The following is a 22,682-nucleotide window of genomic DNA, read 5'->3' as shown; positions in this document are numbered from 1 at the left end:
CCATCCCCCTGTGGCATGTCCTCTAGCAGGAAGACAGGACAGAGGAAGTAGTAGTGCAGAGTCTGGTCCTGGTACCTCAGGCACTCTGAGATCTAGCCTGGAAAGTATAATAGGTTCCCCTTCTTGCATCCCATGAATCATTCAGTCTGGATCACTCTGTAATAGGGGCCACATTTTCCTACCTCCCAGCCACTATCGTTATGATCGTGACAATCTACAATGCCCTTCCCCAATACATACAACAGATGATTAGCTCAACTCCAATTCACATCTTAGTCCCCAGTGTTCCCGGTTTGTGTCCCTGAGGACACAAAAGCTCTCGGGTGACATTCCTGATGTACCATTTGAACCACATGGCCCGACTGACTCTGAGCGCTGTTTCTTCCCCTGGACATGGGCACAAGGGTGCAGCCTCCCTGTCGAGCACACAAGGCCGCCCTTGGAGTCAGGCACAACCATTTCACAATGTGCAGGATGAGCACACAAGTGGGAAGATGTCACAGACCTCAGAGATACAACTGATGCTCTGTTTTCCTGCCCAGCAGCAGGGGAATGGCCTTTAAGAAGGGAGAAGAAGCTCCTTTGAAGAGAAAAGCCCTATGGATCTACATCGGGGTTCAGGGCCTGGGAGCCTGGAGACATATCAAGCCAGGATCCCCCTACCCTGCCTCACATGTCTTTCTACATAACCCCAAGCCTCACCCCTGCTTTCTGGCCTTACTTGTGGCCTTCCTCTCCCAAAATCATCCTCTCTTCTCTTTGTTCCGCCTGCCCCCTTCAGGAGCCGTCCTAGTGACTGTGGTCCAGGATGATGTTCCCTCTCCTCTCTGTTCTTACTAAGCCCTCCAAAACCACAGAGCTGCCCTCGAGTACACCCCAAACCTGGGATTTGCTCACACACCCCAAAGGTGGCCCATGTAGCAGAGTAGCACTTGGGGGAGAGGGGCTGGGTAACAAACACTCAGTGTAACCCTGTCTCTCTGGCTACTGTTCCCATAGGTTGACAGCCTCTGCTCAGCCAGGGGACCAATGCCCTCAGCGGTGCCCAGTACTGCACTGGCTGTAAGGGGACTATAGAAATCAGAACCCCTGTGCCCTAACCCATGAAGCCTATGTTCTAGCAAAGAAGGGGCTCCCAGCCTGGGACTTAGGGCAGGGCCAGCTGCTTCTCCTTCTGCCCAACTTGGGGAGAAGGGCAGTGTTGCAACCCCACAATCTCAGTCAGCTTTCCTGGCTTACAAGGCAAGTGCCTGAGACCCAGAAGGCTGCAGCTACACTCCTCAGCCAACCTGAGCTCATGAGTGTGTGGTGTGTGTGTGTTTGCACATGTATGCACATGCGCACACACACATATCCCTGAATCTTCAAAGATTTCTTTCAACTTCACAGAATAATGAAGTCTCTCCCATAAAAATAGCCCATCGGCTTCAATCTGCCATTATATTTTTCCTGGGACCCTGGGTTGAGCGCCAGTGTAATCTGTAAGATAATATAAGCACTAAGAATGTTTTCCAGAGGCACGGTCTTCAGCCTAACAAATGCAAACTGCTATTAGGGGTGCGTTTGTTAGCACTGATGAGGCCTAGATCACCCAGCTTTGGCAGCAAGATGAAAACAGGCTGATTTTTTTCCCCTTCTAAGCTGTTCAGCTTCTGAAAAAAAATTAGCATAATGTGTTGAATGTTCCACACAAGTCTAAATTAGTCTTAAAAACTCCTTTGTGATTCCTCTCCCATTAAAGACTTTAAATATCGTTATCCTTCTTTAATAGAACAATTCATCAATGTAGTCCTCTAAAAGGTAAGCAATAGAGATGGATTAGACAAGGGAGTGTGATATAAAGAACACTCCTGCAGAATTAATATGCTAATACTGTACCAGGCACTTAGTAGGTGCTTAATAAATGAATATTCTACTCATTGACTGAGATTCCTTTGTGTTTACAAAGTTAAGTCCTTTTGGTATTGTTTGAAGATTTTAAAAGTCAGGACTGCTCAATCATCATTTTCCATTTCAGTCGAGGACTCGGGAAGCTCCCACGAAGAGCCTTTCCTTTCCAGACTTGGGCCTCAGACTTTGACATAGCGCCACCTACTGCCAGAACTTGGCCATCTCTCAAACATCCCCAAAGCCCTTCAAGAATATCATGGCATTTGTTTGCCAACATTCTAACAGCAGCTACTATGTGGGACAGACCCTACTGTGTGGGATAGACTCTACTGTGTGGGGCAGACCCCACTGTGTGGAACAGACCCTACTATGTGGGACCTACTTTGTGAGACAGATGCTACTGTGTAAAACAGACCCTATTGTGTGGGATAGACTCTACTGTATGGGACAGACCCTAGGCATCTAAATATGTTCACTGGACAAGAAACATGAGCACAGACTCATGTGATACCCATCCCAGATGCAGGCATCCTGCATCCATTTTCGTCCTTGAGCAGGCAAAACCCTATACCTCTGCCACACACACCCAATACAGCCCTCAGGCCTCACTTGGCCCTGACGTCACGGTGTTGGTGCAACAAGGTCTGGTCTCTGGTCCTAAAGGCGGCTCCAAATTGGAAAGCAAACAAAGGCTTGGACAGGTTCTCAACTCAAGGTTGCTCTCCGTACTGCAAACAGGTTGTATCCCCATGTCAACCGGAGATGCAATTAAGCTATTGATCCAACTGCAAAATGGGCATTGATAAATCAATACAGTCAGATGCCATAGATAAACCACGCACATCATCAGGAGGCACGTATGTGTGAATGATCCGACATGGACTGGTGGGGGCGGGGATCTCCCACCTCAAAATGGCTGAGGATGCTGAGCACCATTAGGCTGTATAGCAGACTATTTTGCCCTAAATTATTGCTACTCTCTCACCCATTCCGTAAGTATTTTTTGTATGCCTGGCTATACACCTGACCTAGGGACATTGGGACAGCTGAGCCTCCCCACTGTTCCCAGGGGCTCATGACCTAGAGAAAAACTAGTAGAATCGTCTCGTGACATGGGACATACTAGTTAAGGGAAGCCCATGTGGGGCGCATGGGACACGAGCTTTTAACCTTGGTGGTATAAGCAGCCCCTAAGATAAGCCTTTGTCCCTGGCTCAGCTTTACAGCTGAGAACTCGGGGGCTTGGAGAGGCCTGGAGTGTGGGGGCAGGGAGATGGCTCTGGCCGAATATGAGGGCCTGAGTCCCGATCTGAGACATCCATGTCAAAAGCCAGGCACATAAACTCAGCCCCAGAGAGGTAGAGATGAGAGAACCCTGGAGTTTGCTGGCCAGCAAATTGTACCCAACTGGTGAGCGATTGCTACAGTCTGTGAGAGACCCTGTCCCAAAACTAAAGTGAAGAACCCTGGGTTGGCTCAAAGGGTAAGCATGGCTACCCTCAAGCTGACAACCTGAGTTTGAGCCCTTGGACCAACACGGTGAATGGAGAAAACCCAATCCTGAAACTTGCTCTCTGATCTCCGTGCAAATACTTTGGTGTGTACATGCGCGCACACACACACACACACACACACACACACACACACACATGCACACACACACACACACACACACACACACACAAAGGCTGGGTGAATAAACAGATAACAAATGTTCGATGAGAATTTGAACCCAGACTGCCAAGTTTTAAAACCTGTATTCCTCCATGACAGGGTCTATACAATATCTTGGATCTCATCTTGGAACAAACTTTCTCTACAACCTCAGACATCATCCCACCCCCAGGGCAGCCAAGAACGACCAAACACAGAAGAATGGGAGCTCATGAAGGCAGCCCTTAATAGCCCAGGTCTGAGGTAGCCTTTAACAGGCTGGGGGACTGGGGACACTGCCCGGCACCTACCCACCATCCATGACCATCACCTCATGATTAGAAACCCAATGTCGTGTAGGCACTATGCACTGGGAGGTCTGGCCCAGATCCCAGGCCCACCACAGGATGTAAAACCAGATTAACTTAAGACCAATTAGGGTGATTTTGTTCCTTCTGTTGATGGATGATTTAGGAAGAAACACATGACAAAATTCTGGCCAAGGAGACATTGCTCAGAAACACAGGACTGCTGGAGGAGCAGCCGGGAACGGTCTCTTAGCGCTTAAATAGAGATGCACAGACCATTTTCATCCGCCAGACTGGCAAGACACCAAGAGGCTGAGAACACATTGTGTTGGTGTGGGGAAGTGGGTCCTTTAAATATTGCTGACGGGAGCGTGAACTGTGCAGATCCCAGGAAGGGCAATTTGAAGATCGCTGTCAAGGTTACTAATGTACATCCCTCTTGCCGGAGCCGTTCCACCTCTGGGAATTTATTCTACAAGAATGCTAACATATTCGCAGAATTGGTTATAATAGCAGATTGAAAAACAACCTAAATATCTATCAAAAGATGACAGGTTAAACAAATAAGGTTATATCCACGGAATGCAATATGACACAGCTATAAAGCCATAGTGAAGGTACGTTTTATTCATCAAAATATTTTGATAGGCGATAAAAGTAAAATGTCAGAAAATGCATACAATATGCTATTGTTTGGGAAAATAGGGATAGGAGAGACAAAACTATACATTCATATTTTCTTGTACATCACTATGTAAAGAAGTTATGGGGAAATATCAAGCCCAATTTGTGAACAGATAAAGGCAGGAATAAAAGGGACACATTCTATTATGTGCCTTTTAGATTTGCAAACCTGTGTAGACAACACTTACTCAAACAATTAACTATCCTAGAAAGAGAGTGGAGGGGCTGATCCAGATGGCTTCATCAGAAAGGGCTTACCTTGCAAGCCCAGAGAGTTGGGGAGGCTTCATCAGAAAGGGCTTACCTTGCAAGCACAGGAGTTGGATCCCCAAAGGCCTGGTGGTGTAAGCACTTATAATCCCAGAAGTGGGGAAACAGAAACAGGTAGATTCTTAGGGCTCAGTGGCCAGTTAGACCTATTTGGAGAGTTCAGGGCTAATAAGAGACCCAAGAAGAGATGGGCAACTGTCTGAGAACAACCTCTGGGGTTGTCTTCTATTCTCCATATATTATACAACACACACACACACACACACACACACACACACACACACACAGAGGAATGTGCCAGGCATTGTGGTACACAACAGTAGCCCCGGCACTCAAGAAGCAGAGTCAGAAAGATTGTCGTAAATTCCAAGACATCCTAATTTACCCAGTAAGTTCCAGGACATCCTGGAGATGCACAGAAAGGGTTTTCGTCTTTTCTACCTGAGGGAATTCAATGCAAGAACAGAGACTAGCAAGATCAGCTGATATCTGCAAGAGAACGTGTCTTGCAGGACCTAACAGGGCCATCGCACACACGAACTTACAGCAGTATAAACTAGCCAGACACAATGCTTGCATGGGCAGAGCATGGCCTGGAAACGTCCCACCCCTAATCAAGGTGCTACTGGTAATTGATGACTGGAAGGAGGGATAGTCAGAGAGGTGGCCCCTGACAGGCTGCCTGTGTCCACAGTCCTACACCCATATACATGCAGGCATCACCAGGTGAATTCAAAGGGATTAAAAGAGAGAACACATGGAACTGGGAGAGAAGGGGGAGGAACTGAGGCATAATTAAGAAGGAGGAAATTAATTATTTGATCAAAACATACTACATGCATTTAGTGTGAGGCTAAACCCAGCGTGTCATGGATGCAGGCTGACTGAAAATACAATCTGGTGGCCTGGAGGATCAGGAGACTTAGACGGATTTCCATGTGCACAAAGGTGGGGCTGCCATACCTTGTGTGTGGGTGTCATGGAGCCTGGGCCTCTGACATAAAGTTGAGCTTAGAGTCAGCCCACCCATAGGACGGCTAATCTCTGGAGAAAACCTCACCAAGGGAACGTTTATTCCCTGCAAACAGGAAACTAATCCAAGGGCTTAGAGAGACATCACAACAGTTAAGAGCACTGGCTGGTCTCCCAGATGACCTGGGTTTTAATTCCAATGGCTTAGACCCATAAAGTCCAATTTCAGGGGATCTGATGCCCTCTTCTGGCGTCCATGGGTACTGCATGCACACAAAGCACAGACAAGCTTGCAGGCTGATGAGCAAGAACAGGTGACCTCCCAAGTTTTCACTGTTTCCCAAGGATGCAAAGCAGGATTGCAGCTTGGCAGAGGGAGCAAATGCCCACTCCTGCCAGAACCTCAGTGCGGATGATACTTTCTTAAAATGTTTTTCTCCATTAAGATTCTTTCTGAGGGGTGAACAAGATGACTCAGTGGGAAAAGGCACTTGCAGCCAAAACTGACTATTTGATCTCTGGGATGCACATGGTGCAAAGAGAGAACTGACTCCGAGAACTGTCCTCTGATCTCTACACACAAGTCATGACACACATGCGTCCCTATGTACACACACACACACACACACACACACACACACACAAATGGACTTTTAAAAAAGGTTTGTTAGTCTTTACTGACTGGTGTATATGTATTTTTCTTTTTAATTTTTTGTCTGAAACTCTCTCACCTCCTTCTCTCCTTCCTCCTCCTTCACCATGCTTTCTGACACTTCCTCCCCTCTTGTTCTCTCTCTCTCTCTCTCTCTCTCTCTCTCTCTCTCTCTCTCTCTCTCATATGCGTACACATGCATACATACACACAGATTATGACAAACTCACCAGGATAGCAGCAGATTTTCAACAGAAACTCTGATAGTCAGTTGAGTGTGGAATGATAGTATTCAAATCCTAGACGAGAATAAGTCCACTTTACATTGCTGTATACCAACAGTTATCCTCCAGAATGAAAGAAAGAAAGAAAGAAAGAAAGAAAGAAAGAAAGAAAGAAAGAAAGAAAGGAAGGAAGGAAGAAAGAAAGAAAGAAAGAAAGGAGGGAGGGAGGAGGGAGGGAGGGAGGGAGGGAAGGAAGGAAGGAAGGAAAGAAGAAAGAAAATCTTTCCAAGATAAACATCAAGAATGCATGAGGGCAAAGTCGATGCTAGAGAAAATGTTAAAGACCGTCTGCAGAGAGGAAGCAGATAAAGCTTGACCACGTGGCAGGAGAGAATGGGTCTCACTAAAAGAGTAAATAATCAAATGAAAATTTGGAAAACATCATGTATTAGGAGCGAAAAGTACATATGTTAGGAGAGAAAACATCGTAAGAACTGGTATATACTTTTCTGTTATATATCTGAATACGGATGTCCTTAATTCGCCAAATAAAAGGCGCAGGCTGAGCCCAGTATCATGGTATATATCTGTAATCTCAACACTTGGGAGGCCGAGGCAGGAATGCTGTGCATCCTAGGACAGCCTTGACTACACAGAGAAGCCATGTTAAAAAAACAAAAACAGGGGCTGGAGAGATGGCTCAGCGGTTAAGAGCGCCGACTGCTCTTCCAGAGGTCCTGAGTTCAATTCCCAGCAACCACATGGTGGCTCACAACCATCTGTAATGGGATCCGATGCCCTCTTCTGGTGTATCTGAGGACAACTATAGTGTACTCATAAATATAATAAATAAATCTTTTTAAAAAAAAAACAAAAAAAAAAAACAAAAACAAAAACGGGAGCTGAAGGGTTGGCTCCACACTGTGGTGACTTAAAGCAAGTTAGGGAGGAATGGGTTTATTGACTTCCAGGCCACAGTCCATCACTGAGGGAAGTCAAGGTAGGAACCTGGAGCAGAAACCATGAAAGAGCTTGCCCGCTCACTTGTAGACTCCCATTCTTATGCAGACTAAAAACCACTTGCCAAGGAATGGTGCCGCCCATAGTGGGCTGGGTCTCCCACGCCAGTTATCAACCAAAGAGATGCCAATCTTACCTGGGAAATCCATCTGTTAAAACTCCCTCTCAGATGACTCTAGGCTGTGTCAAGTTCAAATAACCAAGACACCACTACTGAGAGGCTATGGAACCTTTATCACTGGGGACCTAGTGGGAAAAAGTTAGTTCATGTGGAGCAGATCCTTGTAGGTATTCAGACCCTGTCCCTTTCTATGTATGGAATGCAGACCCCAGGGAATACCCCCCAAAGACTGTGATGGAAAAGTTCTACCATAAAAATCTGCTAGAGAACAACGGTCCAAGTGGGGAGACACCAGAAGCCTCTTTAATGACTGCACCCAAAACAAATAAGGTAAGCAGACTGCCTGGAGTATTTGAAATACTCAAGAGACTGACAGCTCCATCGTGGAGCTTGGGAAATAATCTGTAATTGGTACATAGGAAGCAATACAAATGAAAAAGAAACAGAGCAATTATTAACTTCTGAGAACATTAAAAATCGTAAGAGAGAAATATACTCCTAGTACTTACTGTAACACGTGACTCACTGTGAAGAACAGCTACATGTGCATAATAACGTAAACACTGAATATTGATTTGTTCTAAATAAAGATTTAATGTGCTCCAGAGGAGGTCGGGGGAGCTTCTGGGAAGGCAGAGAAGGCTGTCTCCTTTTCCACAAAGGGAAACGATGGATCCTATCTAAAAACTCTTAGAAGTCAAGAAATGGCTGTTAATTTAAGTCATAGAGAAATGTGGTGAAAAATGTAAACAGTGCAAGAATAAAAAATGTTTAAATATTGGAGCAGGTGTTTCTTGGAAACTGGAAGCAGGCACCTGACATCTTTCACTGTAAACCCAATAGCCATATTTAGGTATTCATGTACCTAGAACCGGATTGCTAAAAAGCAATGAACTAGAAAGCAGCAGATCTCAGAGTATGTGAGATGCATTTATATTTCCTGTCAGTCGTGACTGAAGACTCACCACCTGATCTCAGGAACTTAAAACCTAGCCAAGAATCAAAGGCGGGCTGCCCTCCCTGCTGTGTTGTGACATGGGGTGCAAAAACATTGTTGGACACACCTGTGAGCTAGAAGCAAGTTGTTTAGACAAGCATCTCTCTCTATCTCTCTCTCTCTCTCTCTCTCTCTCTCTCTCTCTCTCACACACACACACACACACACACACACACACACACACACACACACAATCTGTATCAACGTACACACCTCTTTTAGGTAGCCAGTCAGATTATCAGCAGGCTTGAAGGCCATTAGGATGAACCCTAACCCTCGTAATCAGCAGACTGTAAAACCAGGAAGGCAAACGACAGAACTTTGATTGATGGTCAAAAAGAGTGGAGGAGTTTAAGTCTTATCTCACCCCTACATGGAGACATGACATTCTCAACTGCCCAAAAGATGGTAAGAATGGCAGAAACTACTGCCCCCATTAAGAGTTAATCCAAATGGACCTGCCAATCACCCAGACAGGGTGTGATCCCCGGGAAGCTTTCAGAAGTTCCAGAAACTTTCAAAAGGTAGGATAAAGGCTAGCTGAAACTGCAGGCTGCCACCGTGCTCTCTGGTCACTAGCCACTCTCTGCTCTTCAACATTCCGTTGGCCATGCCTGCACTCATCCCTTGGGGATGTCCCACTGTGTACATCTCTCTGTCTCCTACGCTGCACCCTGTGAATTCTTTTGAGAGAGATCACAGGGACCTAGGACCTGAGGATCTACCACAGCAAATCCCAGTAGCAGGGGCTAGAGTGGTAGTGCACTGGCAGCTCACAACTGACTGCAGCTTCAGTTCCAGAGGATCCAACATCCTCACACAGACACACATGCAGGCAGAACACCATGCACATAAAACAAAAATAAAGAAGCATCCTTAAAAAACAAAGGTCCCGGGGTTGGGGGTTTAGCTCAGTGGTAGAGCGCTTGCCTAGGAAGCGCAAGGCCCTGGGTTCAGTCCCCAGCTCCGAAAAAAAAGAACCAAAAAAAAAAAAACCAAAGGTCCCAGTAATTCTCCAACCAACAGTCAGAGAAAAATTCTACATAGTCCCCACTGAGTCTTTCCTCCCCTGTCACCCTCCCCGCTCCTGCCTTTCTCCTCTTTTTTTGACACAGGGCCTCAGGTAGCCCAGGCTGACCTCGAACTTGCTGTGTAACCCAGAATGACCTTGTCCTCAATCCTCCTGCCTCCACCTTCTAAGTGCTGCCATTACAGGTGTGACCAGGACCTTGCATGCTAGTCAAGCACTCTACCAAATGAGTGGCATCTCAGCCTCCTGGCTCTCCATAGTAACCATCTCTCCAATGTTTGCTCAACCACTGACTGAAAGAATGGCATCTCTTTTCTTTTTTATTATTTTCATCTTAACAATTATTAGTTTACATTGTATAAATGAGTAAACACTGCTACAGTTCAAAACAAGAAGATGCTGTCAGGAAAGTTAAATCCAAGGGGTGTTATTTGGTAAGATATGCAAGTTGCAAATAATTGTATACTGTATCAGTTACTTTGCTATTGCTGTGATAAAATACTATGACCAAGACAACTTATAGAAGGAAGAATTTCTTGGAGGCCATACAGTTTGAGGGAGCATGGAAGCAGGAACAACTAAGAGCTCACATCTCAAAAACCTACAAGCAGGAGGCAGAGAGAACACACTGGAAATTGTGTGAGTTTTTTGAAACCTGAAACCCCATCCGTCCTCAAATAAGACCGCACCTCCTAATCCTTCCCAAACAGTTCTACCAACTGGGGATGGGTTATTCAAATATATGAGCTTATGGGAGATACTCTCATTCAAACCACATGTATTAGATTCAAATACCTCACACCATACACACACACACACACACACACACACACACACACACACACACACACGCACAGGATGTAGATCTAAAAATTTGTACTGGCTACCTTTCCATTGCTATGATAAAACACAAAAGTAACTTATAAAAGAAGAGTTTAATGTCGTTCATGGTTCCAAAGGGATAAGAATCCATCATGGCCGCAAAATGTAGCAACAAGCATTGGGCACAGAGACTGAAGCAGGAAGCTGAGACTTCACCTCCTTAGCCACAAGCATGAAGCAGAGAATGATCCGGAAGTGGTGAAAGGCTTTAAATACTCAAAGCCCTCTGTCAGCAACATTCTTCCCCCAGCAAGGCCATGGCTCCAAAACCTCCCTAAACAAAACCATCCAAGGCTTTGTTCAAATGCCTGAGTCTATGGGGAATATTTCTTTTAAACTACCATAAAATCAATCAATATCAAGCTGGAAATTATGGAAGAGCTTCGTTTGAGGACTTAAGAATTGCAGATCAGGAGATATGGATTTGGCAAAATGAAGGTGTATTCCAAGAAGAGAGCAAAGGTCTTGGGTTTAGGAAAAAGCAAAATCCTACGCTGGTTGCCACAGGCTAGGGTAGAAGTCTATGCATCCATAGCTGGACTAAACCGTGATGGCAGCTGCACACAGCTCAGTGGCAGTCTTCATTGCCTGCCAGACTTGGTCTTAAATGTTCTAACTCTGACCAAAGTTATTCCATGAGTTCATAAAACTCATGAGAAAAAGACTGAAGTGAGCTTTTATTATTATATGGATTCTGGGGGATCAAACTTGGGTCTTTGTGCTTGCATGGCAAGCACTTTACCAATTGGGGCTATCTCCCCAGGGCTCTTAGCTCAAAATATGTCTTACACCAAATTGGCATGTGGGTGGAATCACCTTCTGCTGCTTCACAGTACAGCACAGGAATCAGGTGTGTAGGATCAGGGTCAGTCTGGACCAGGCTCCGAGCCTGACCTCAACTGTGTCCATCTTGGGATCCTGCAGAGTATCAACACACACACACACACACACACACACACTCATTCACTCACTTATAACATATATGTAGACATGTGGGAAGGTCAGCCTGGCTCTCAAGGGAGAGCTCTAAAGTAAGGCCAAACACCCTCGAGCTGGGAGTTCTAGCCTCATCCATTCCTCTTTAAAGTCTTTGTTTTCTCTCTTGCTGTTAAGACAGAGAGAGTTAAAGCTTTAAAAAACAAACAAAAACAACAACAAACAAACAAACAAACAAAAACACTGACCACTGACCACTGTCCTGTCCTCACCTCCAAATCTTATCAAGTCCTGAGCCTTGGGTAACCCAACTGCCAAGTCCAGACACTGCTGTGAGTCTGAATCCTAGCACTGCCCCCCCCCCACCCTTTCCTGAGCCGGCCCCAGAACTTCTGCCCCCTCCCACGGTCATGTGAAGACTCTATACCCTCGGATCACCAGACCCACGGGCTGCCTTCCTTCCTGAGGGAGGCAGAACTGAGGGCTGCATGGCAGAAGATGAGTCAATCATTTCAAAGGCTATGGCTTTCAGAAGAGTGTCCCATCTGATCCCAGATGGGCCCCAGTTCCCTCAAAACCTCCACTAGTTAGCCCATTGCTCAAAGCCAGCATCTTGGCTCTGGGCCAAGTGGCAGCTTCCCCCACACACACACACCCCCACCATGAGCGGATCTCCTGAGGCTGCCACCCACCTTGCTGGGAACCAGGCTCCCGGTGGTGCCACCGTGTTTCAGAGGCCACAGGTGGCCACTCACCTTTCTCCCTCTCTTTAAACCACTCCACACAAAGCCGCTTTTATCTGGTTCAAAAAACAGGCCTTAAAAGCTTTAAAAGTCTTTGCAGTGGTTTCTCCTGTTCTGGTCTCTTTCAGATGATAATAGTTTTAATTATAACAATCATTATAGCATAATACCTTCAATTTAGGCAATCAGCTCCATTCAGCGTATTCAAATAGAGGAGGCTGAGGGTGTGGAACCGAGGCTTGCTCGGTATTGGTCCCAGGCGCGGCAGGTGCTAGCTGCTTCCTGGAGGCAGACGACTACTCCATATAGAAGCGCCCCGGGCCACCCCCCACATTGCACACCCCAAGAACAGACCTCCAGGGAACCCCCAGAGATTCCAAAACAGTAATCTCGCAGACCTCTGCAGAATAGCCCTATAGGCCTCCCTGCCTCCCTGAGAGCCAGAGAAGATTTTAGGTCCTCAGTCCTCTCCCATCAGGCTCTCTGCAAACCTTGCACGAGGCGCATATTCCATCTGCAGCTCGAACAGCCATGCACTCTCCTTACACTAAGACGTAACTGGGGCTAATGAGAAGGCTCGGCAGGTAAAGGTCCTGCCCCCATGCCTGAAGGCCTAAATTCAGTCTGCAGGACGTTCAAGGTAGAGGAGCAAATCGACCCCCACAGTTTGTCCGCTGACCTCCCCTCACGCACTGTGGCAAGCACCCTCCCACATACAGTAAATAACTGTAGTTAAAGAAAGAACCATAGTGGATTAGGGATTTAGCTCAGTGGTAGAAACGCTTGCCTAGCAAGCACAAGGCCCTGGGTTCGGTCCCCAGCTCCGGGAAAAAAAAAGAAAGAAAGAACCTTGTGCCAATCAGGAACCAGCTGGCACTGATAATCTTGCATGGTAGTTGAATAAGAATGGCCCCCAAAGGTTCATATTGAGTGATTCCTCATCAGGGAGTGGCACTAATTGAGAGGGATTAAGAGGTGTGGCCTTGCTAGAAGAAGTGTGTCTTGGGGATATTTAGAAGGCCAAGCCAGACCCAATGTCTCTCTTCCCGCTGCCTGCAGATCTGGATATAGAACTCTCGGCTACCTCTCCAGCACCGTGTCTGCCTGCACACTGCCATGCTTCCCACCATAAAGATAATGGACTAAATTTCTGAAACTGTAAACAAGCACCAATTAAATGATTTCTTTATAAGAGTTGTCTTGGTCATAGTGTCTCTTCATAGCAATAGAACACCGACTAAGACACCATGTTATCAGGTTGGCCAGTTGTACCAATAAATCTGCTATTTCAGTTTTAGCTCAGGGGTTTTTGGAAGACCCAGTCAAACCTAGATAGTTGGTCAGGTGATTTCTCAAGACACAGACATTCAGCTATAACCCAAACCTTCCCCTAGCTGATCAAGGTAGAGGATGAGAGGGGATTAACAGCCTATCAGACGCTATTAGGGTTATCTTGGGGTTTTAAGGATGCTAAAACGAGTTACCATAAACAGGATAATGGTGATAAGGTAATGGCTCAGCTGATAACATACTTTCCTCCCATGCATGAGGACTTGAGCCCAGAACCCACACCTAAAAAAAAAAGTCACACGTAGTAACAAGCATTAGTAATCCCAGTGCTGAAGAGACAGAGACAGGAGAAACTCTGGACTCACAGGCTCACTACTTGGTGACCTTTAAGCCAGAACCAGACAATGACTAAACAATGATGACAGCTGATGCTGTCCTCTAGCCTCTGCAAGTGCATACCCTAATACTGCACATGCGCACACCTGCACACATATACACAGAAAGAGAAAAAATTCGGAAATTATTCCCTCACATTCTCTTAGCTGAAGATGGGAACCAACCATCTAGATGCTCTGGGCTTTGGTCATATCACTCCAGTCTCTGTCTCCATCATAATCACCATCCCCGTTCCTCCCCGGGTCTCCTCCTCCATCTAAGACATGAGTTATTTGCTTTAGTACTCACTGCAAATCCTGAGAGGCTTTCCTCTCTAGATCCTTAACTAATTATACCCACAACAGACCCTGTTTTCAATCAGCTCACGGCCTAATGTTCTCATTATACATGGATTTGAAGGGACACCGCTTAACCTATTATAGGAATGAACTCATAAATGCCAGCTAGGGTGTTATAAAAGTCTAATGAGACTCCAAAGATAGAGAGGATAGATATGTCTTGATCATTCATTCATTCATTCATTCATTCGTTCGTTCATTGCATAAATGTTCATCTACTTTACCCCAGACCCTGTTTGCAGGAATCCCTCCACTTGAAAAGTGGGAAAAAATGATTAGGCATAAGGTTAGCTCTACAAAGGACTAATCAACAGGTTCCCAAAAACAGGACATGAGGAACACGAGGTGGCGGTGGTCACTGCAGCTGGGTCACGTCAGGATCCCGGAAAACAGACTGTAAAGATACTTGATTGTTGACTGTAGCTAGTTAGGCTTGAAGCCTTCAAAGACTTCCTCCCTAGGGAAGTATGCACAATGTTACCCTTCACCCTGTGACCTTCTCAATTTCAGTGGTACTTGAGTCTCTAAATGTATTTACATTAGTTTCTTTTCTGTTACTGTGATACAATACCTTAGCCAAAAGCAACTTAAGGGGAAAGCATCTGGCTTGTCGTTTCAGAGGCAGAGTTCATTACGACCAGAGAAGCATGGCAGCTGGGATGGGGGGGCAGGGAGAGCACATCTCTACTGCACACAGAAAGCAAAAAGAGAACTAGCCATAGGGCGGAGCCAGAAACCCTCAAAACCCATCCCCAGTGACAGTTCCTCCAGCAAGGCTCCACCTCCTAAAGACTCTATTACCTCCCCAAACAGCACCACCAAGTGGCGACAAAACATCCCAATGCATAAGCCTCTGGGGGACATTCTCATTCAAATAGTCTTACATCTCACACACGTACTTAGAACAGCCTGGAGCCTAGACAAACTGAGCGGAGAAAAGTGTAGTCCTTCCCAGGAGGCAGAGGTACATGAGGCTAGCTCGGTGCGTTCCAAACCAGCCAGAGTTATATAGTGATAACCTGTCACGAAAAAAATTGTGCTTGGTGTATGTGTATGGAAGGGAGCCTGGCCCTCAAGTGAGAAGACAGAGGAGGACCTATAAGGAGTAGATTCTCTTCCTCTACCATGTGATCCCGGGGATCGAACTCAGGTCATCCTTCTTGAGGAAAGCCCTTTTACCCACCAAGCCTTCTTGCCAGCCCTAGATGCGCTTTCTTACAAGTGGAGTCTCAGCCTCTCATCTCAACGAGACCCCTTAGGTGTTGCAATTCTCCATGAAAAACATGTGTTTCCAGTTCTCTGAACTCCATGCTCAATGCCCCAGACCCTGCTCTTCTCCGTGGGCTTGGTAAAATAATGCCCCAGCCACAGACCTTTTAACAGACTGCATACTGGGTAAAATGGGCTTCTGAGAATAGTATATCCTCTTTCCTGGGAGTGCCCACAACAGAGGAGTAGATAGCAGGAAGAAGAGAAAGATGAGCCTCATGCTTCTAGCTCCTGCTTTTGGCAGGTGAATATCCCCTTCCTCCCTCGCCTTCTACTCCCAAATGCATAGCAACCACGGACATATATACATTGTAACCACAAAGGAATCTTTCTGTCCTTGCTACCAACAGTTAGTTGCTCCTTATGAGGGGCAGGCAACCCAAAACTCAAAAACCTTAGGTCATTATCAGTCAACATGTTTCTTTCCCCAGGGCTGTAATCTTTCCAATAGCCACAGCTGGGCCACGGTGCCCTCCAAGATAAATGTGCTCAGCCGGGTTAATGCACCCACCGATCACAGGGTCTCAGGAGGGAGGCGCTTCACACATGTAACCTCCAGCTCTCTCTGGCCTCTTCTGCCATGCCAAGCCCAGACCATTGCAGAAGATAACGTGGCTTGACTTTCCCATCCCTCTTCAATCTGAAAACTGACTCCACCCAAGCCAACAGAGACCTACATGCATGGTACCCAGACAGAGCTGGACTTGGTGTTCTACCCTAATTCCAAACACTGAGTCATCAACCCGGGTACAGGAGAGTGGCCTCTTTCCCTTGAAGACATGGCTTATGGAAAAATGAATTGGTTTTTCTCCTCTATGTTTCCAACCCTGGCACAGCCTCCTGTGTCTTTAGACATGATTCCCCAGCCACCAGAGGCTGTATGAAAGGGAGATGAACCCTAAGAAAATTGGTACCTCCATAAACGCTTTGTACTCTTATCACTCCTTCTCACAGTCTAGCCACACACACACACACACACACACACACACACACACACACACACACATGCACATGAACATGCACAACATACCCCAGCACTCTAGGTGTGGCTTGGTGTCTGGGACGGTCAGGATGTTCAGAGTAATCCAGTTTACTGCTTATGCTTGACTTGTTAGCTTTTTCTTTTGACTTTGGTCTCTTCAGGAAAGATCGTGTAGCCCAAGGGATCTGGTACTTGCTATACAGCCCAGGCAGGCCTTCAAATTGAGACAATCCTCTGTTCCCAGCCTCCCAAGTGTCGGGACTATAGTTGTGAGCCATTTATCTCTTAAGAAGCCATAAAGGCCCATGTGATGGTGTCCACATGTAATCTCAGCACTTGGGAAGCAGGCAGAGCTCAAGGCCAGGCTAGTCCACAGAGTGAGTTCTGGTGCTGTATAGTGAGGCTTTATTGTTTCTTTTTATGTATATGAGTACACTGTAGCTGTCTTCAGACACACCAGAAGAGGACATTGGATCCCCATTACAGATGGTTGTGAGCCACCATAGGGTCGCTGCTGGGAATTGAACTGAGGACCTCTGGAAAAGCAGTCAGTGCTCTTAGCCACTGAGCCATCTCTCCAGCCCTATTTGTTTCTTTTTAAAGAGGAGAGAAAGGGGGGTTGGGGATTTAGCTCAGCGGTAGAGCGCTTGCCTAGCGAGCGCAAGGCCCTGGGTTCAGTCCCCAGCTCTGAAAAAAAAAAAGAAAAAAAAAAAAAAGAGGAGAGAAAGGGGGACAGGATAGATGGCTCAGCAGTTTCAAGCACTTGCTGCTCTTGCAGAGAACCAGGGTTTGAGTCCCAGGACCCACAAGGCAGCTTGCAACAGTCTGTGAATCCAGTTCCAGGAGATCTGATGAGCTCTTCCGGCCTCTGCAGGCACCAGACACACACACAGTACATAGCCATACTGTCATGGTTTGAAAAGGAATGCCCTCCCCCAAGCCTCATATTTGAGCATTTGATTCTTTTTTTTTTTCCGGAGCTGGGGACCGAACCCAGGGCCTTGTGCTTCCTAGGCAAGCGCTCTACCGCTGAGCTAAATCCCCAACCCCCAAGCCTCATATTTGAATGCTTGGTCCATAGGGAGTGGCACTAGGAGGAGTTGTAGCCTTGTTGGAGGAAATGCATCACTGGACTTTGAAGTCTCAGAAGCTCAAGCCAGTTCCTGTGGAACTTTCAGCTCCTTCTCCAGCACCATGTCTGCCTGCACGCTGCCTGCTTCCTGCCATGACAATGGACTAAACCTCTGAAACTGTGAGCCAACCCCAATGCTTGCCTTTATAAGAGTGGCCATGGTGTCTTTCCACAGCAGTAGAAACCTAACTAAGACTCATCCATTCAGACAAAACACGCATACTCAGAAAATGAAAATGAATTTTTAAAAACAATTGTTAAAAGAAGCCAGTGGTCGACAGCAGGGGTTTTATAGCTAGACTCGGGGTTCAAATCACAGTTTCTTCTCTCAGTAGTTCTCTGCCCCTGGGCAAGCTTGCTGCTCAACCTTGTTCCTCTGTCTCTGTGGTAAACACCTTGAGTAAACCCTACCTGGGGAAGAAAGGCTTATTTTAGCTTCTGTGTTACAGTCCATCACCAAGGGAAGCTAGCACAGCAGCTAAAGCAGAACCACAGAAGAACGCTGTTTACTGGCTCCCTCAGCCAACTTCCTTATAGAACAACTGCCCAGGGGCGATACCACACAAGGTGGGCTGGACTCTCCCACATCAATTATTAGTCAGGAAAATGGCCCACAGGCCAATCTGAGAGAGGTAATTCCTCACTTGAGGCTCCCTCATCCCAGACGTCTGTAGTTTGTGTCAAATTGACACAAAGCAAACAGCACACCTGCCAGTGCACAAGCTGAGCCTCTCTGTACCTGTTTCCTCATCTGTGAAAACAGCCATGCTCAGAGCTGTGACAGAGGCAAGGGGGTGGTGCGGTCCACTTTAGATGACTCGACTCATGCCAGGAGCACTGGCACATACCTGAAATCCAGTACGGGGAAAACTGAGGCAGGAGGATCACCAGAACCAATTCTAGACCAGCCTGAGCTACAGAGCCAAGACCTGACTCAGAAGAAAAGACTTTTTCAAAAAGTAGGAAAGAAGGAAGAAGTGACAAGGGGACAAAGGAGGGTGGAAAAGAGGGAGGGGAGGTTGGTTCTGAGTCATTCTTCTGACTATCATTTTATGTTTCCCATCATGCTCTTCGCTGGGTCTCCCCAGCACCCCAGACAGTTGGTAAGTGCCATCTGCATGAGGGTCATTTGCTGACCACTGAGGCACCAGCCCCATGAGTGAGCATAACCCAGTGCCTGGCATGGCGCCTGGCACACTCAATAATTAACACTTGTTGATTAAAAAGTAATAATCACTTGCTCTTTATAGCTTTAAGGGTCATTGTCCTGGTGACGGGGCTGTACAGGAGGTAGGCAGTGGGGACAGATTCAGCAGTGACTAGTTGAGACCCTGCCAAGGGCACAGGTGGGTTGGGCAGCTTGAGGCTCCCTTATGCAGCAAAGGATGCATTAAAGCTAGAAGTGTCTCACCCCATGCCGCCGCGGACAGGTTTCTCAAACTTCCTTTGCTTGTGTTTCTTCATCTATAAAACCCCAGCGGGATACCTCCAGTCTAGTTACAGCAACAGCCCCAGCGGGAAGTGCAGAGAAAGGCTGGACCCTTCTCTGGCGGCCCACAGCAGCTCCTGGCTGTACCTGGCATCTGCGGTGCCATCTGTAGCATATGTAAATCCACACGATTAATATTCCCCAGAATCTTACTGCAACCATTTTTCTTCGGGAATGTGTTTGGATGCAGCGCTGGCAGCATATTCTAGAGACACATTTACATTCTCTTATCTCTAGGAGCTCAACTGCCGTAACTAATGCTGGATTAATACATTGCCCATTGAACAACTACTTTAAGCAGCATCACTTGCACGGTCTAGGGGTGAGGGGAAAACAAGGCCAGGGCTAAGAAGGGCCATTTGAGATAAGCAGGGCTAACATCTATGTCTCCCTCGAGAGACTAATTTCTGTATCTCCCTCAAGAGAACCACTATATTGTTCTATCTGAGAAATTAAGTCTGAGCCAAAGTATCAATTTTCTAGGCCCCCAATAAACCTAGGTCTTGGCAGGTTAAGTCCATGTAGGATACTTGGAGGGGAGTTCCTGATCCCTGCTGCCAGCAGGGCCCTGACCTAACCAGGGTCTAAGTAAGACACAGATCCAAAGCTGTGTGTGCCAAGTTCTGGACAAGGTTGTCTCCATGTAACAACCTCAAAGGAATGGAAGTCAAGAGCCATCAAAGGCAGACACTGGCACAGAGAAATGGTTCAGGCAGTGGAGTGCTTATCTTGCAAATGAGAGGACCTAGTTCAATCCCCAGACTCCATGCTTAAAGCCAAGTGCAATGGGTTGCACTTATAATCCCGGGGACGGGGAGAGGGGAAGTAGAGACAAGCAGATCCAAAGTTCCAGGCCAGGCCAAAGAGAACTGTTTTATTCCAAACAAAAGCTGGGTAGTGCCCAATGGATGGGCACCTGAGGTTGACCTCTGAACAAAGGCACACACACACACACACACACACACACACACACACGTACACTTCTTTGTCTGGATGCTCTGGGCCCACCTCCCACAGGACAGCCCATAAGAAGAATTAACAAGCCAACCCCAAGCACAAGGCTCCTGGAAGCACATGCTTTAAGGATGTGTAGGCATTGCTGTATAGGAAGGTGAGGGCATAATCACATTATTATACAATCTAATAATATAATTATACAATATAATAATACAATTGTGCCCCAAGTGAGAACTCATTCTCACAATCAACTATCAGAAAAAGGGTAGGTGTCCACACATTCTCCCTAAAGTCCAGCCCTTCTGACACATCCCATGGTGCCCGGCATTTTGGCTCAGGCAGCTGATTGGGGTCTGGCTGCTCCAGCCTCTCTGGTTTGGGGAAGACCCTTCTCCCGCCGGATACTGGTCGGCTGTGAGGATGAAACTCTAGTTGATACAGGGGCCTTCCCTCACAAGGCTAGGCTATCTCAGACTCTGTGAACAGCCCCCACCCCTTCCACACACCACCTGCCACAGACCCTAGCTCGCCCTCCATAGATGAACTGGGCCTGCCCATTCTTGACCTTTGGCTCAGCCAACCCAGTGCCAGGTTTAGGGACTGAACTATCCCTTCATCCTTAGAACTGACATCGGGAGGAGCCTGCTTAGGAGAAAGAAGCCAGGCTTCCAGCAGCTGTGTACCACTAGCTGTGCAGGTATCCAGTGTCCTCTAGCCCAACTACCCACAGTTCTCTGGGCTCTCTTTGGGCTCTGGAATAGCACCAGTGCCCACTGCGGGCAATAGCTACTCAGAAATGCCTGGAAACTGAATTCTCAGGGGCATTTCTCCATCTCCCTGTAAGCAAGATAGAGTACCGATGGGGTCACACTCACGCCTCTGCCTGCATGGTGATCCTACAAAAGCTCACAGGGGCAGTCAGGAGCACTGCTGGCCAGATCCCCTTGCAATGCCTCAGCCAGGAACAGGGAGGTTAATAAAAACAGGACAAGGGGCTCCCAAGGGACAGTTCTTGGCCGCCTCTGAAGTTTACAAAGGCATGGCTTCTGATGCCTCAAAGGCGCCTGTCGAGGCCAGGGTGAATTATTACACTGCGGGTTAGCAGGACACTTTGTCTGCAGCGCCTTGGGAGTTGGCGTAATTGTATTTTATCTGTTTGCCAAGAGTTTTCAGTAAACTCTCTTAATGTACTTTAAACCTCAACAGCCCCAAATAGCAATGCGTGCCTTTCTAGTTTATGCACCGGGCACTGAATAAACACGGGGTGATATATGGGGCTGGCAAGGACACCATTTATATATTTACACCCTCTCCCAAAACACACATTCATCTTAATGACATGACTTACCACATGCCCAAAAAAGGAGCCCTGTGAAGGTCATGGTCACAGATACTTCTCCAAGATGGTCCCTCAGCTCTCAGAGGCCCCAGAGTGACTCCTCTCCCCAGTCAGCAGAGGAAATCAGGAGCCCTGCTGTCCATCTTTTCCTCTATGGGCCAGAACCTGGCAAGAAATTCATCTTAGACCTTACTCCCCCAGCCACAGGAACTAGATGACATGTGGACCAAATAATACCACCTATGGACCTCAGCAACAGGCCACCCCCATATCAAATTGGATTTAATTCTCCCCATACTCAGGACAAAGGGAGCGTCTTAGGGTTAGTGTTGTTGCATCAAAAACATCATGACCAAAAAGCAAGTTGGGGAGGAAAGGGTTTATTCAGCTCACACTTCCACATTGCTACTCATCACTGAAGGAAGTCAGGACAGGAACTCAAGCAGGGCAGGAACTAGGAGGCAGGAGCTGATGGAGAGGCCATGGATGGGTGCTGCTTACTGGCTTGCTTCCCATGGCTTGCTCAGCTTGCTTTCTTATAGAACCCAGGACCACCAGCCCAGGAATGGCACCACCCACAGTAGGCCAGGCCCTCCCCCATTGATCGCTAATTGAGAAAATGCCTTACAGCTGGATCTCATGGAGGCAATTTCTCACCTGAGACTCTTTCCTCTCTGATGAGTCTAGCTTGTGTCAAGCTAACACACAAATCCAGTCAGGATGAGAGGAAAAACTAGAGAGGAGGAAGAACACAGAGGATGGAAGGGAAAGTGGAACTATGGAGGAGGAGGAAGAAGGGGAGGAGGAGGGAGAACTTGAATCGTGGACGGCATATGAAGAGGAGATACGGAAAACAGACTAAGCAGAGTTTGTGTCGCCACCAGGCTGCTGCCCCAACCCTTTAAACCATGGGTCCCGACCAGTAGACACATGGAGAAGAAACACTGTCCAGTGACCAGAGGTAAGGAAAGGACCAGATCTCAGGTCCTATCTGGCCACCTGTCCTTGGAAGGACTTGACAAGGGTCTCCTCATATACCCACCTCTGCTCTCCATCTGAAGTACAGTAGCTGACCACATGACTTTTCAAGCATCCTTTACTCCCAACC

General features: G+C 47.1%; 1 long non-coding RNA gene across 1 annotated transcript in view; it reads right to left on the bottom strand.

The window, feature by feature from the left end:
- LOC108348219 (uncharacterized) overlaps nt 1-21,201 on the bottom strand; it is a 132,120-nt gene extending 110,919 nt beyond the window's left edge. The window contains exon 1 of the long non-coding RNA XR_015631606.1: nt 21,111-21,201. This is a non-coding gene — a long non-coding RNA (uncharacterized LOC108348219). The remainder of the gene's footprint in view (nt 1-21,110) is intronic.
- Nucleotides 21,202-22,682: the final 1,481 nt, after the last annotated feature.

The sequence above is a fragment of the Rattus norvegicus genome, chromosome 10 (assembly GCF_021556685.1).
Source record: "Rattus norvegicus strain SHRSP/BbbUtx chromosome 10, alternate assembly SHRSP_T2T, whole genome shotgun sequence".
NCBI classification, from domain to species: Eukaryota; Metazoa; Chordata; class Mammalia; order Rodentia; family Muridae; genus Rattus; species Rattus norvegicus.
Note: the sequence above shows the minus strand (reverse complement) of the source record. Positions and strands in the feature narration are given on the sequence as shown.